This window comes from Rhinopithecus roxellana, chromosome 20 (genome assembly GCF_007565055.1).
Source record: "Rhinopithecus roxellana isolate Shanxi Qingling chromosome 20, ASM756505v1, whole genome shotgun sequence".
NCBI classification, from domain to species: Eukaryota; Metazoa; Chordata; class Mammalia; order Primates; family Cercopithecidae; genus Rhinopithecus; species Rhinopithecus roxellana.
Window position 1 is genome coordinate 52,984,794 of NC_044568.1, and position 13,496 is coordinate 52,998,289.

The 13,496-nt window shown below is 46.6% G+C and overlaps 1 protein-coding gene across 2 annotated transcripts in view; it reads left to right on the top strand.

The window, feature by feature from the left end:
• Positions 1-13,496, top strand: part of ZDHHC7 (zinc finger DHHC-type containing 7) — a 40,093-nt gene that overhangs the window by 5,055 nt on the left and 21,542 nt on the right. For both annotated transcript variants that reach the window (XM_030925116.1, XM_030925117.1), the window contains exon 2: positions 12,958-13,043. The gene's annotated coding sequence lies outside the window, so the exon portion shown is untranslated. The remainder of the gene's footprint in view (positions 1-12,957; positions 13,044-13,496) is intronic.

Genomic DNA, 13,496 nt, shown 5'->3' on the forward strand with positions numbered 1-13,496 from the left:
ACAGGGTCTTGCTGTGTTGCCCAGGCTGGTCTTTTAACTTGAGTGTTCCTCCCGCCTTAGCCTCTCAAAGCACTGGGATTACAAGTGTGAGCCGCCACCCCTGGCCTGTGCTGTGATTTTGAACGGTGACTCCTGCAGCCATGTGGAGAGTCACTGGAATATAGCGTTCTGCAGAGGTACAGGCTAGAGATGAGGGCTGCCTAAACTTGGGTTGTGGGAAAGGTGAGAAGAGAAGGATCAGAGCTGTAAGTGGGAAGTGTCGTCATACATGCAGGAATGGAGGAGGAAGAGGAGGAATTTTGTGTCCAGAGGCTAAAAGGAGATGAATCAATCCTAGTTGCACGAGGAATGTCACTGATTTGGAAAAAGACACTAACTCTGTTAAGCTGGTGCTTTGGTTCACCGGGAAACCCTGCAGTTCATTTGCAGCGCCGTGCGAGGAGGGGCAGTCAGCTAGAGAAGGCTTCCAGTCTCATTGGAGACCAGCTTTTATAGTTCACTGAAATGTTTTGAATTCTTAGATTCCATATTTCCCACATTCAATTTATTCATTACAGAATGCACTTTCTAAATCTGAGTGCTGTGGAAGCCAGTGTATTTTAATGGAAGAACATGAGCTTTGGAGTCAAAACAGTTCTGACTCCACCCTAACTGGCTGTGGATCTGAGCAAGGCACTTAGCCTGTAAGACTCAATTTTGTCATCCTGAAAATGAGCTCACCATACGCCTGGCTTTTAGGGCGGCGGTCAGGTGCGTAAATCTCCTGACACGCAGTAGATGCTCAGTAAATAGCCTTTCGTCTCACCCTCATATTTTATGTTGTCATTAACTTGTAATTGAGAGCTAAGTGTATTATTAGCATGTCATATTTTCTTAGTATTTTGAACTCTGGTTAATCTGGCATTATAAAAGCTCATTCTGTATTAAACAGGGAAACTCTAGGAAGATAGGGAAGGAGGTTGGGAATACCAGCCTGATTCAGGCTCTGCTATTCCCTGGGATGGACACTTAATGAGGTTTGGAACTCTAGAGTTCTTTTTATTTCTGGATTTGGATTTCTTAAGGGTTTAGTTACCATGCTGGGATTTTTAAAAATAGCTGCTCCATTTGACTGTCAAAGTTAGGTTGTGGCTCTCGTACAGGGATGAAAGGGGAACCTTTGGGGTACGAGTAAGCTTTCCTTGGAGACCGCCTCATCTGGCCTGCATGCTCTGGTGAGGTCCGGTGCGCATGTTCTCTGGACCTGAGGTTGTGACTTCACCCGCTTCTCCCTCTTTCTCTGTAACCCTTGTGCATTTCTCTTCTATTCCTTCCCTCCCAGGCTGCTTCGGGCCTCTGGCCCACTCCCCTGGCATATCTGATCACATGCCCCTATCATTTGCCTGTGGGCTTCCTTTCTACTTTTTCTTGTCTCCCTCAAGCACCCTCCTTCCCTTACTTCTTCGCTCAACAAATGTTTGTGGAGTGCGTGGTGAGCTCGGGAGTGCTGGGGATACTACAAGGAACATTCCATTGAGGTGATGACAGAAAAAGCAGCCAGGGAGAGGCTGCTAGGAAGGTAGGCCAGCAGGCTCCAGATGGAGTGAGGCTTTCTAGGCCACGGTGGTGGGGTGGAGTGGTGGTGGTGGGGATTTTATTCTCACTGAAAAGGCAATGATTGCACGAGCTTAGGCAGGGGAGTGACATGATCTGATTTATATCTGTAGAAGACCAGGCTGGGTGCCACATGGGGGACTGGACTGTTGGGTGAGCAGAGGCGTGAGAGTAGAGAGAGGACTGGTTAGCAGGTGATCTGAGCGCTCCGTAGTTAAGAGCTCATGAGACCTTGGTCTGGGCGGGTGGGGAGGTGAGAGAAGTGGTCGGATTTGGGGTAGGTTTAGAGGTGCACCCTATAGGACTTGCTGATCAGCTAGATGTGGAGAGGTGGGGAATGAGATACATGAAGGGCGGGTCCTTGTTTTTTGACCTCAGTGTGCCGTTTATTGAGATGGGAAAGTGTGGCGTCGTGACTGACTGGGGAAGGTTCTGCTTTGACCCTCCTCCCCTGGAGTTGTTGAGTGGCCAGTTGGATAGACATACTTGGTGATGCGTTGTCAGCCTGAGAGTTTTCCAGATTTTTTTTTTTTTAAACTTCATGAAACTGAGGTCCCCATGAACTCCTTTGTGGAGAGGATGTAGATGAAGGGAAGACCGAGGACTAAGCCTGGGTGCTCCCGGCATTTACATGGGTGGAGGAGAAGTATCCAGTCAGAGACAGGGTGCAGCTAGGGGGAAGGAGAGTCAGGGTTGTCTCCCAGGCCCCTCACTCCTGAGACTGGCGTTCCCTCTCCCACGTTCATGGTCCATCGTGTGCTGTGTGTGTTCCCCCAGGTTGCCATGTTTTTGATCTGCAGTGTTTGCGTCCTACTATAGAGTGATTAAGTATTTTAACATGAAATGCCCTTCTAGAAAGGTCAGGCAAGGTCACTATTCGCCGTATGGCTTATGTGCCAGCCTATCATTGAGATTTGGCTTTAGTTGGGTTAATATTCTGGTGTGGATTTTTTTTCCTTAAAAGTTAATATTCTGATCTTTGGACTCAGTAATTTGAGTAGAAAATCGTGGTTTCGTAGAGCATGATTTCTTATGGTAGGATTTGAAAGGACAAACTGAATATTTCATGATTACCAGCTGATGGCGAGAGCACTTAGGAGCACGATCGCTGTTGGCTCACTGCAGCGGGTCAGCTGAGTGCTGCGCTCCTTTTGCGAGTTGAGTGAGGACGTGAACTCCCTCTGTAGCCTTCCCCACCTTGGCTCAGGTTCCCTGACTCATCCGGGCTGGTGACATACCTGCAGTGTGGGCACCTTCACCCCTGCTTCTGTGTGGCCCCGTTTGCCCGGCCCATAGGAACCACTGCCTCTGGATCTTACAGCTCCCCGCTGGACCCAGCCTCAGTCCTGCCCCTCACTTCCTCTGAGTCTGTTTCTCAGGCTCCTCGGGCCCTCAGTGCCCTGAGTTTCGGTCACTTGGCTTACCAGGCCTCTCCTCCTGCCCCTTGGACTCTGAGTTTGGCCTCTCCATCTTGCATCTTTGTCTTGCCTTCGTTACTCTGCTTTTCTAGCCCATCATCCTGGCTAATCTCCAGTCCTGGGTAAGTTTACGGTGCCGGACTGGGCTTTTGGATAAAAGGACCAGCCATTCCCATCCTCTATGAGACACTTAAGGTGTCAGCGTTGTCTGGGCCCCACAGGGTGACAGTTCAGGCCCCTCGTGGCTGCCACCTCTCCACCCCATTTCCATTTTGCAGTCTCCATAGGCCCTCCCAGCGCCGCAGCCCCGCTCCTCCTCTCTGCTGAGACACTCAGGTCTTCCTGAGTGTGAACTGCTTTCACTTCTCTTAATCCCGGGGTTCTCCTTTCTTCCTCCAGGGAGGAATGATCCTTCTGCTTTATCGACCATCCCCCCACTCCACCCACGCTTTTTCTCATGTCAATAAAATTCACACTTGATTCCGATTTCCTCCGCTTTTCCTTAATATCCTTTCTCTGTCCCAAGCTCCCACCCGGGATCACACAGGACATGAGTGGGCACATCTCTTTCGGCCCCTCTTGGCTGTGGTGCTTTCTCAGGCCTTCCTTCTTCGGGTGATTGGCAGTTGTGAGCAGTGCTGCGGGTCAGGGATTTTGTGTAGGATGCCCCTCTCTTGGGACTTGTTTGATATTTTCCTCGTGACTAGACTTGGGTGATACAGTTAGAGGGCCTGTCTCGCCACAACCTGTCGAGGCTGCATTCTGTCCACACGACTCATTGCTATGGATATGGCCTTGAACACCTGGCTGACTGAGGTGGTGTTTGCCAAGTTTCTCCTCGGTAAAGTTATTTTCTTCCTTTCTGCACTCCACTTGTTAGAAACCGCCCCTGCGAATGGCCATACTTGAGGGGTGGGGAGCGGCGTCTTCCGTCCTGGAGGAGGAGGAGCCACGGGCGTTCCTTGGACTCGCAGCGCTAGATGTTTGTCTATTTTCTGCTTATTCAACCATTGCTTTATATCCGTCTGGACTCGTGCATGTTTACTTGATGCTTCGGGTTATAAAGCAATACTATTTTATTTTCCTGGAAAAAGCTTTGGCCATTGGGAGCTCTTTGACTTGGTTCCTATATCCCTTTCATGGTCCACCTGTCCCCATGATTGTGTGTGTGTGTATTGTGAACACTTCATCACTGTCTGGCAATACAAGATGCTCCAAGCTCATCTTGTATATATATTTTTGCCTCAGTCCTGGTTCCTTTTATTTATTAGAGAATGGTATTAAAAACCAAGATCGTGGTGGCTTACACCTATAATCCCAGCACTTTGGCTGACATGGGAAGATCTCTTGAGCCCAGGAGTTCAAGACCAGCCTGGGCAACATAGCAAGATCCCATCTTGAATGTTAAACAACAACAAACCAAGATCTGAGAATTAGGTGTGCTGGTGGCTGTTGGTGTGTTGCTTCTAGGCCGTCTCAGCTGACAGAGCAAGTATAAATATATGTGTGGATGCTAACTCGTGTGTATACGTATCTATAGATATTTCCATATGTAACTGCTTGTATGTTTCTTAAACCAAAAGTGTAGGTCATTCTAGCTTCCTCCTCTTGCTTACCTGGAACCTTCCACCCCAACAGTGAGAAGCCTGGCTCTTGCCATCCATTTACTTAATTTTTTTTTTTTTTTTTGAGACAGGGTCTTGCTCTGTTGCCCAGGCTGGAGTGCAGTAGTGTGATCATGGCTCACTGCAACCTTAACTGCCTGAGTCCAAGCGATTCCCTCCCCTAAGTCTCCCAAGTAGCTGAGACCCCAGATGTATGCCACCATGTCTGGCTCATTTTTGCTTTAAATTTATTTATACACACACACACACACACACACACACACACACACACACACACACACACACATAATGTTTAATTTTACACAGAGACACCCAGGCTGGAGTGCAGTGGCAAGATCTCGGCTCACCGCAACCTCCGCCTCCCAGGTCCAAGTGATTCTCCTTCCTCAGCCTCCAGAGTAGCTGGGATTACAGGCGTGTGCCGCCACACCCAGCTACTTTTTGTATTTTTAGTAGAGATGGGATTTCACCATGTTGGCCAGGCTGGTCTCGAACTACTGACCTCTGGTGATCCACCCACCTCGGCCTCCCAAAGTGCTGGGATTACAGGCGTGAGTCGCTGTGCCTGGCCTATGTTGTTTATTTGTAGGTACGAGATCTCACCGTGTTGCCCAGGCTGGTCTCGAACTCCTGGGATCAGGCAGTCCTCCTGCCTCGGCCTCCCAAAGTGCCAGAATTACAGGCATGAGCCACGGCATACTTCATTGTTAAATTGCAGAATGTAAGTATTAATATAATAATTTCAGGATTGTTCATCATACCTCATGGGAATCGGTGAGGTATGGCTTTATCCATACTAGAATACGGTGCATATGGCTCCTGCATATGGTGTAAGACCTTAGTCTCACAGATTCCACTCACTACCCAAGTTTCTTAGGTCAGCACCTTCCCTGTGCCCTCTGCAGTAAGGTTTTTTCGTACATTCGTACATTCGGAATATAGTTAGGTTCTTCTGTCACAGCCTGCATTCCATCCTGAGATCTCGACCTCCTAGAATATTTCCTTTAAATTTGCATGCATTGAGGTTCACTATGTCATAAAGTTCTGTGAGTTATTGCAAGTTCATTGTGTTATGGATCCACCATCACAGGGTCATAGAGTTACACTGCCCTAAAGCAAACCCCTGAGCTTTACCCACTCTCCAGCCTGTGCCAACCACAGATCCATTTACTGTCATCTCTAGCTCTGCCTTCTTCAAAATGTCATATAATTGGAGTCATCAATGTGCAACCTTTTCACGGGCTTCTTTTACTTAACAATATGCTTTATTTAATTATTTATTTTTGAGGAAGAGTTTCACTCTTGTTGCCCAGGCTGGAGTGCAGTGGTGCCATCTTGGCTCACTACAACCTCCACTTCCTGTGTTCAAGTGATTCTCCTGCCTCAGCCTCCCGAGTAGGTGGGATTACAGGCATGCACCACCGCGCCTGGCTAATTTTTTGTATTTTTAGTAGAGACGAGTTTTCACCATGTTGGCCAGGCTGGTCTTGAACTCCTGACCTCTAGTTAACAATATGCTTTTAAGATTTATCCATGCCACTGTGTGTTAATAGTTAATTTCTTTTTATTGCTGAATTGTATGGATGTACCACAGGTATCCATTCACCTACCGAAAGACATCTTGGTTGCTTTCACTTTTTAGTGAATATGAAGAAAGCTGCTATGAATATCCTGTGCAGGGTTTTGTGTGGATGTTAAATTTTCAAATCAGTTGGGAAAATGCCTAAGAGCGTGATTGCTGGATCTTATGGTAAGAGTATATTTAACTTTGTAAGAGACTGCTAAACTGTCTTCCAAAGTGGCTGTACCATTTTGTGTTCACATGAAAATAAAGGAGAATTCCTGTTGTTCAGCATCCTTGCCAGCAGTTGACCTGGTCAGTTGTTCTGATTGTAGCCATCCTCATACGCAGGTAGTGGCGCCTCATTGTCTTCATTAGCAATTCCTTAATGACATATGATGGTGGGCATCTTCATGTGCTGATTTTCCACTTGTATAACCTTGTTAGTAAGGTGTCTGTTCAGATCTTTTTGCTTATTTAAAAAATTGTGTTTGTTACTGTTGAGTTTTAAAAGTCCTTTCTGTATCCTTGGTATGAGTTCTTTATCAGATAAATGATTTACAAATATTTTCTTCTAGTTTGTGGCTTATCTTTTCATTCTCTGAACAGTTTTGTCTTTCACCTTTTGTCTTTCCTTCTGTAGATCTTCATTCCCTGTGTCTGCAAACTTGGAATCTCTGTTTTTTTGTTTTGTTTTGTTTTTTGTTTTTTGAGACAGAGTCTCACTCCTTTGCCCAGGTTGGAGTGCAGTGGTGCGATCTTGGCTCCCTGGAACCTCTGCCTCCAAGGTTGAAGCGATTCTCCTGCCTCAGCCTCCCGAGTAGCTGGGATTACAGGCATGCGCCACCATGCCCAGCTAGTTTTTGTACTTTTAGTAAAGACAGAGTTTCACCAGGTTGGCCAGGCTGGTCTTGAACTTCTGACCTCAGGTGATCCGCCTGCCTCGGTCTCCCAAAGTGCTGGGATTACAGGCACAAGCCACTGCACCTGGCCAGAATCTCATTCTTTAAAAACAGAAAACTGTAGTGAGCCTATATTGCTTTTGCAGTTGTAAGAAAAGGTAAAAAAAAAAAAAAAAAAAAAAAGTACAAAATTAGAAAAAGAAAATGGGACTAGTGTGGCAGGGCCTCTTAGCTTATGTACTCTTAGTCTGGTAACTTAATTGGCTTAACTAGGCATAAATTCTTAATTGTTTCCATTAAATCTAGTTTTGGGGCTATCGCAGGCTTTTTAAGAGTGTGGCATGTTCGTACTAAAATGCCTCATGGTGGGACTTGCGTGGAGTTACAGGGACCCGGGGTTGAGACTCTGAGAACTCATTGACTAATTGTCACTGTGGGTGACACTTCAGTCCCGTAGGTCCAGGGAGCGCCTCTGTCAAATGGGGAAACCAAGAACTTCCTGAGGATTGTCCTAAGCATTAAATCAGATAATATATGAGGGGAAGTTTAAAAAAAAGATTTTCCTCCACTTTTCCCTCTAGCTACAGATGTTTGTCACTTAATAACAGTTTATAAAATTGACTTTTCTTTAATTTTCTCACTACCCAGTCTCCCAGTCTTGTAACACTTAACTGAAACTGTCAGCAAAAGGTACCCGCTAATCCCATTGGCTTCTCCCCTGGCTTATTTGGCGTTGTTTACTCCTCCAGCCTTCCTCATTTCCCTTCCCTCCTGCTTCCCTCAACTCCCTTCCCTGCCTTTCCTAGCTTCCTTCCCTTAATGTCTCTACTCCCCAGGGTCCCAGCCTGGGGAGCTCATCCAGTCCCACTTTGGTCCATTTTACCTGTCACCTCTGTGCTGGGGCCTCTCGTTCTGGGTCAGAGCATTCGTTGTCTGCTTGCTGGTCAGCTTTGTGAGCTTGGCCCATGGACACCTCAAATTCAGTGTGCCCCAGTCTCGGCACTCTCCCTGAGTCTGCAGCGCCCAGGTCCCAAAAGAGTGTCCCTCCAGAGCAGAAATGCTCCACGTCCCTCTTTGCTGTAGTCACTGTGCTCCCCTCTGTTCTGTCCCATTGGTCTCTGTATTGCTTTTCTCTCTGTGACTATCTCTCAGATGGTCCCCAGCCTCGGAAGAGGCCCTGCTGCTTAGGGCAGTGGGCTCCTGGTTGCCAGTCTTCCTTCTGCCAACCTAGTCTCACTTTGTTGCCAGTTATCTTTTATTTTTTATTTTTATTTATTTATTTTTTGTGAGATGGGGGCTTGCTTTGTCGCCCAGGCTGGAGTGCAGTGGTGTGATCTTGGCTCACTGCAACCTCTGCCTCCTGGGTTCAAGTGATTCTCCTGACTCAGCCTCCCAAGTAACTAGGATTACAGGCACGGGCCACCACGCCTGGCTAATTTTTGTATTTTTAGTAGAGATGGCATTTCTCCGTGTTGGCCAGGCTGGTCTTGAACTCCTGACCTCAAGTGATCCACCCACCTCCCGAAGTGCTGGGATTACAGGCGTGAGCCACTGCGCCCGGCCCCAGTTATCTTTTAAACCATCTGATTGACCTAAGGTCTGGTGCCTCCCTTTCCAGCAGAGTGAAGTCCAGAGTTCCAGGTTCCTTAGCATGGCATTCAGGCTGTGGTTCCAGTGGGCCTCAGGTTTGTCCTTCTGGTCACATTCCCCTCCGGAATGCAGAATTCCCTTCTGCCTCTGCACTGTCTCACATGATTGTCCTCTCTTGTCCATATCTTGCTGGTCTGTTGGGGCCCACCCATGCTGTCGTCTTTATTGACACTTTCTCTGGTTCCTCCAGAAGTAGCTGTTTTCATCTCTCTCCCCGATCACACTTTGCTCCTGACTTGGGGAAAGCACTTTGCACATTGGATTCCCACCCCGCTACTGTGTGCGCTCTGCTCCTGTGGCTGAAGCTGTCTTTGGCTGCCTGTCCTTGGGGCCTTGCACAGATAGGTGCTTGGATGCCCACCCCTCAGCTCCCCAGCCTGGTGTTTGAATTGAGTGGACTGTTCGTGGCAGGGGTTGAGTTCGTTTTGTATGCTTCTATTCTAAGACAGGTTTCCTTAATTCCATTTTTTGTGGGGCCGAAGTGGGTGTATGAATAGTGAAGCAATGAGAAGTTTAAATAGTGGTTTAATATAAACATGAATACCAGACTGTAGGGTGGACATACTTAGCAGTGCAGTGGTAAAAATAATTATGTCTTGGTTCTTTTCTGTAGTCACTGATCACCAGAGAAGACTGGTGTCTTTTGTTTACTTGTTTTCAGTGTGTTCCTGAGAAATACATTTTCTGTTTATAGCCAAGGAAAAAAGTAAGGGCAAAGAGCTTAAGAAACTTGCTTGAAGTTACAGATACAAATAAATCCAAGACAGGGTCTTGACTCAGGAATACAGGTTATCCAGGAAGAAAAGTGTCTCCACCACTTGCTGGGACTTGCCTTGTGCTACACCGTTGCACTTTCACACCTGCCATGCATGCCTGTGCTGGGTATTTTTTCTCCTACTCATGGTTTTGAGGCATGATTAATGTACGGTGAAATGCACAGTTTTATTTTATTTTATTTTATTTTATTTTATTTTATTTTATTTTAGAGACAGGGTCTTGCTCTGTTGCCCAGGCTGGAGTGCAGTGGCACAAACACGTCTCAGTGCAGCCTCGCCTCCAAAACTCAAGTGGTCCTCCTGCCTCAGTCTCCTGAGAAGCTGGGAGTACAGACCCTGCTCAGCCAATTTTTTAAAAATTTTTTTGTAGAGACAGGGTCTTGCCATGTTGCCCAGGCTAGTCTTGAACTCTTGGGCTCAAGCGATCCTGCCTTGGACTCCCAAGGCACTGGGATTATAGGTATGAGCCACTGTACCCGGCCCCACAATTTAAAGTATATGGTCAATTGGGTTTTTTAAAACAGTGGATTGTATTTTGTTTTGACAAACGCATATGCCTGTGTCACCCACTTCTCTCTCAAGATACAGGCATGCCTCTCAACTTACAATGTTACCTTGGCCCTCTCCACAGTCACTTCTACTTGTGCTCAAATCCTTATTCTGATTTCTTTCTAAATAAACGAGTTTGCCTTATTTAGAATATCATACACATGGAATCACACCGTATATATTCTTCCGTGTCTGGCTTCTTTCACTTAGCATAATATTTTTGAGATGTAGCCATGTTGCTTGTTTCAGTCATATTTTCCTGCTTTTTTGCTCAGAAGTCTGCCATTATGTGAACATGCCAAAGTTTGTTATCTACTTCCTGTTGATAGGTTTGGGGTTGCTTCCAGTTTGTGGGTATTATGAACAAAGCTGCTGTGAACAATATCGGACAAGTTTTTGTGTTCATATTCGTATTTATTTTTCTTGGGTAAATAACTGGAAGTTCTATCTCTGAGTCACAGGGTAGGTATTTGTTTAACTTTGAGAAAGTGCCAGACTGCTTTCCAAAGTGGTGGTTGTGTTGGTTACTGTTTTAAATTTATAAAATTAATTGGAGATTTGATCTCATTGTAGAAAATCTTGTGTAGACCTGATGCTTGTGATTCACAGTCCTGAATGTCAAACCAGTTTTTTATTTTAAGGCATTGCTAAGATAAGCTCATTGGAAAACAGTTCAAAATATTACTGAGCATTTCAAGTTTCTGGCTGGTGCATAGATATTTGAATAAAGTTACTATATATAAATACTGCATTTAGGCTGGGTGCGGTGGCTCACGCCTCTAATCCCAGCACTTTGGGAGGCTGAGGGGGGTGGATCACCTGAGGTCAGGAGTTCGAGACCAGCCTGGCCAACATGGTGAAACCCCATCTCTACTAAAAATACAAAAAATTAGCCGGGAGTGGTGATATGTGCCTGTAATCCCAGCTGTTCGGGAGGCTGAGGCAGGGGAATTGCTTGAACCCGGGAGGTGGAGGTTGCAGTGAGCCAAGATCACGCCACTGCACTCCGGTCTGTGCAAAGACGTGAGACTCCGTCTCAAAAAAAAAAAAAAGGTTCAGAAGAGACTGAGAGCTGGAGCTCTGTTGGGGAACCAGTGCTGTGTCAGTGTTTGTCTAGGGCCTGAGCAGCAGATTGAGGGAGAAGTGACCCTTGAGGGATCTTGTAGTGGGTGCGATGGGCACAGGGACCTCCACAGAGCCGGCCCAGGTGGAGGTGTGGCACACTGGGGCAGGAGACAGCGAGCCAAATCGGGTTATTGGGAGGCACCCCAGAATGTGTTTTCAGAAACTAGTCAGGGCTCTTGGTTTCAGACAACAGACAGCAGCTGAGGGTTGACTTAGGCAGAAAAAGCACTGTCGTGGAAGCATCTCAGCTACAGATGGAGCGGAGGAGCCAGGCAGCCAGCGCTGAAGCCAGAGTGAAACCTACCACAAGGAGATCTGCTTCACCCTTTTCTCCCGGGGACCCCTTTGCTCAACCTCTGTTGTTTGGAAGGTGGACCTCCTGACCCGATCCTGTAATTTTATGTTACATTCTCTCCTCAGGGTTTTCTCTCTGTCCTCTAGCTCTCCTCTCTGGGACATTTCTACTCTTTTGTCCAATTCTGTTTAAGAAAATATAGAATCTATAGACTGTTGTATTTTCATTGTTGAATAACCAGGAAGTTCTTAAACCGTTCCTCTTTTTGTTTCAGAGAACCAATCTCTTCTCTTATTTTGAAGAATATGAATTACACTTCTGCCTTGTGGACATTTTCTTCTCTGTGCATCGTGTGTGTTCTGGATTCTTAACCCTCATTTCTGTTTTGTGCTGTTTCATGAACCATGTTTCGAGTTACTTTTTTTTTTTTTTTTTTTTGAGGCAGAATCTCGCTCTGTCGCCCAGGCTGGAGTGCAGTGGCGCAATCTCAGCTCACTGCAACCTCCGCCTCACAGGTTCAAGCAAATCTCTGCCACAGCCTCCCGAGTAACTGGAATTACAAATGCCTACCACCACGCCCAGCTAATTTTTGTATTTTTAGTAGAGACGAGGTTTCACCATCTTGGCCAGGCTGGTCTTGAACTTCTGACCTCGTAATCCACCCGCCTCAGCCTCCCAAAGTGCTGGGATTACAGGCATGAGCCACTGCACCCGGCCTGGACTTTCTTTTTTTTTTTAATGGAGCTATGACAAGCATTTGGAACCTTTCTGTCCATGGTGGGGGGTTCCCTGTGGCCCTCGACTTTGGGAGGTCTGACAGTGAATCTGACCTGTTTCTTGGGTTTTCCCTACATCGCAGAGTCTTGAGACCTTTTTCTTGGGTCCTGTCCGTGCTAGAGAGGATTCCTCGACCCTCCCACCTGTCAGGGTTCAGGGAACCACGTGGGAGATATGCTCCGGGAGTCTTTGCTCTCATTGTATGGCCCTCACTGGGTTCCAGTGTCTTCCTTCATCTCCTCGCCCCTCCCACAGCAGGGCCTGCTGTTCTAGTCCACCCCTCCTGCCTCCTGGGCTCTGTCTCTCTGTTCTGTGATTCCTTTAATGTGGCTGGGAAATCAGCTTATCTACAGTAGAGGTGCAGGCCAGCCGGATTTGGGCTGCCCTAGGGGATTTTTCTGGAGGGATTTTAGCTTATAGATCTGTATTTAACGCTGGGGCTAAAAGAGTGGGAGGGTAAATGGAAATATTTAAAATACGTTACTTGATTTCCAGGATTTTGAATTTACCTAGTAATCAAAACTTAGAAGAGACATGATTTCATACTTAAGGATAGTTCTGAGTGACAGAACTTGATGTGTCAAATGTTACGTTGCTTATATACACTCCGAAAATCATACCCTAAGAAATATGATACAACGTTTGTCAGAAATAACTTTTTCTAATCAGATTTTACTATCTTTCAGATCCGATCACATAGGACAGTATGCACCTTAAGATCCTGAAGAAAAGGCACAAAATGTTCAAGTGATGTTTAGAAATAATTTGTGAGGTAAGAGTATGATTATTTAGGGTCTAATCACTTTCCTTTCTCACAGCTGACACTTGTGTATTACTAAAAAGGTAACCTGTGCATGTGGCAAAGCAGAGGCGTGGTGCAAAGGCCGACAGGCCCGCTTTCCTTTTCAGCCGCTGCCTTCCTGTCCTAAAAGGAGGGTGTGTCTGAGGAGGGGACTCCATGAATTGAATTGATGAGTTCTTGGCCAGTATTACAAGATGAGGGGAATACCCTGCTTTACACCTGAAATGGAAAGGGTTTTTTTTTTCTTTTGTTTTGTTTTTTTTTTTTGAGACGGAGTCTCGCTCTGTCACCCAGGCTGGAGTGCAGTGGCGTGATCTTGGCTCACTGCGACCTCTGCCTCCCGGGTTCAAGCGATTCTCCTGCCTCAGCTTCCCTAGTAGCTGGGATTACAGGCACCCACCGTCATGCCCGGCTAATTTTTGT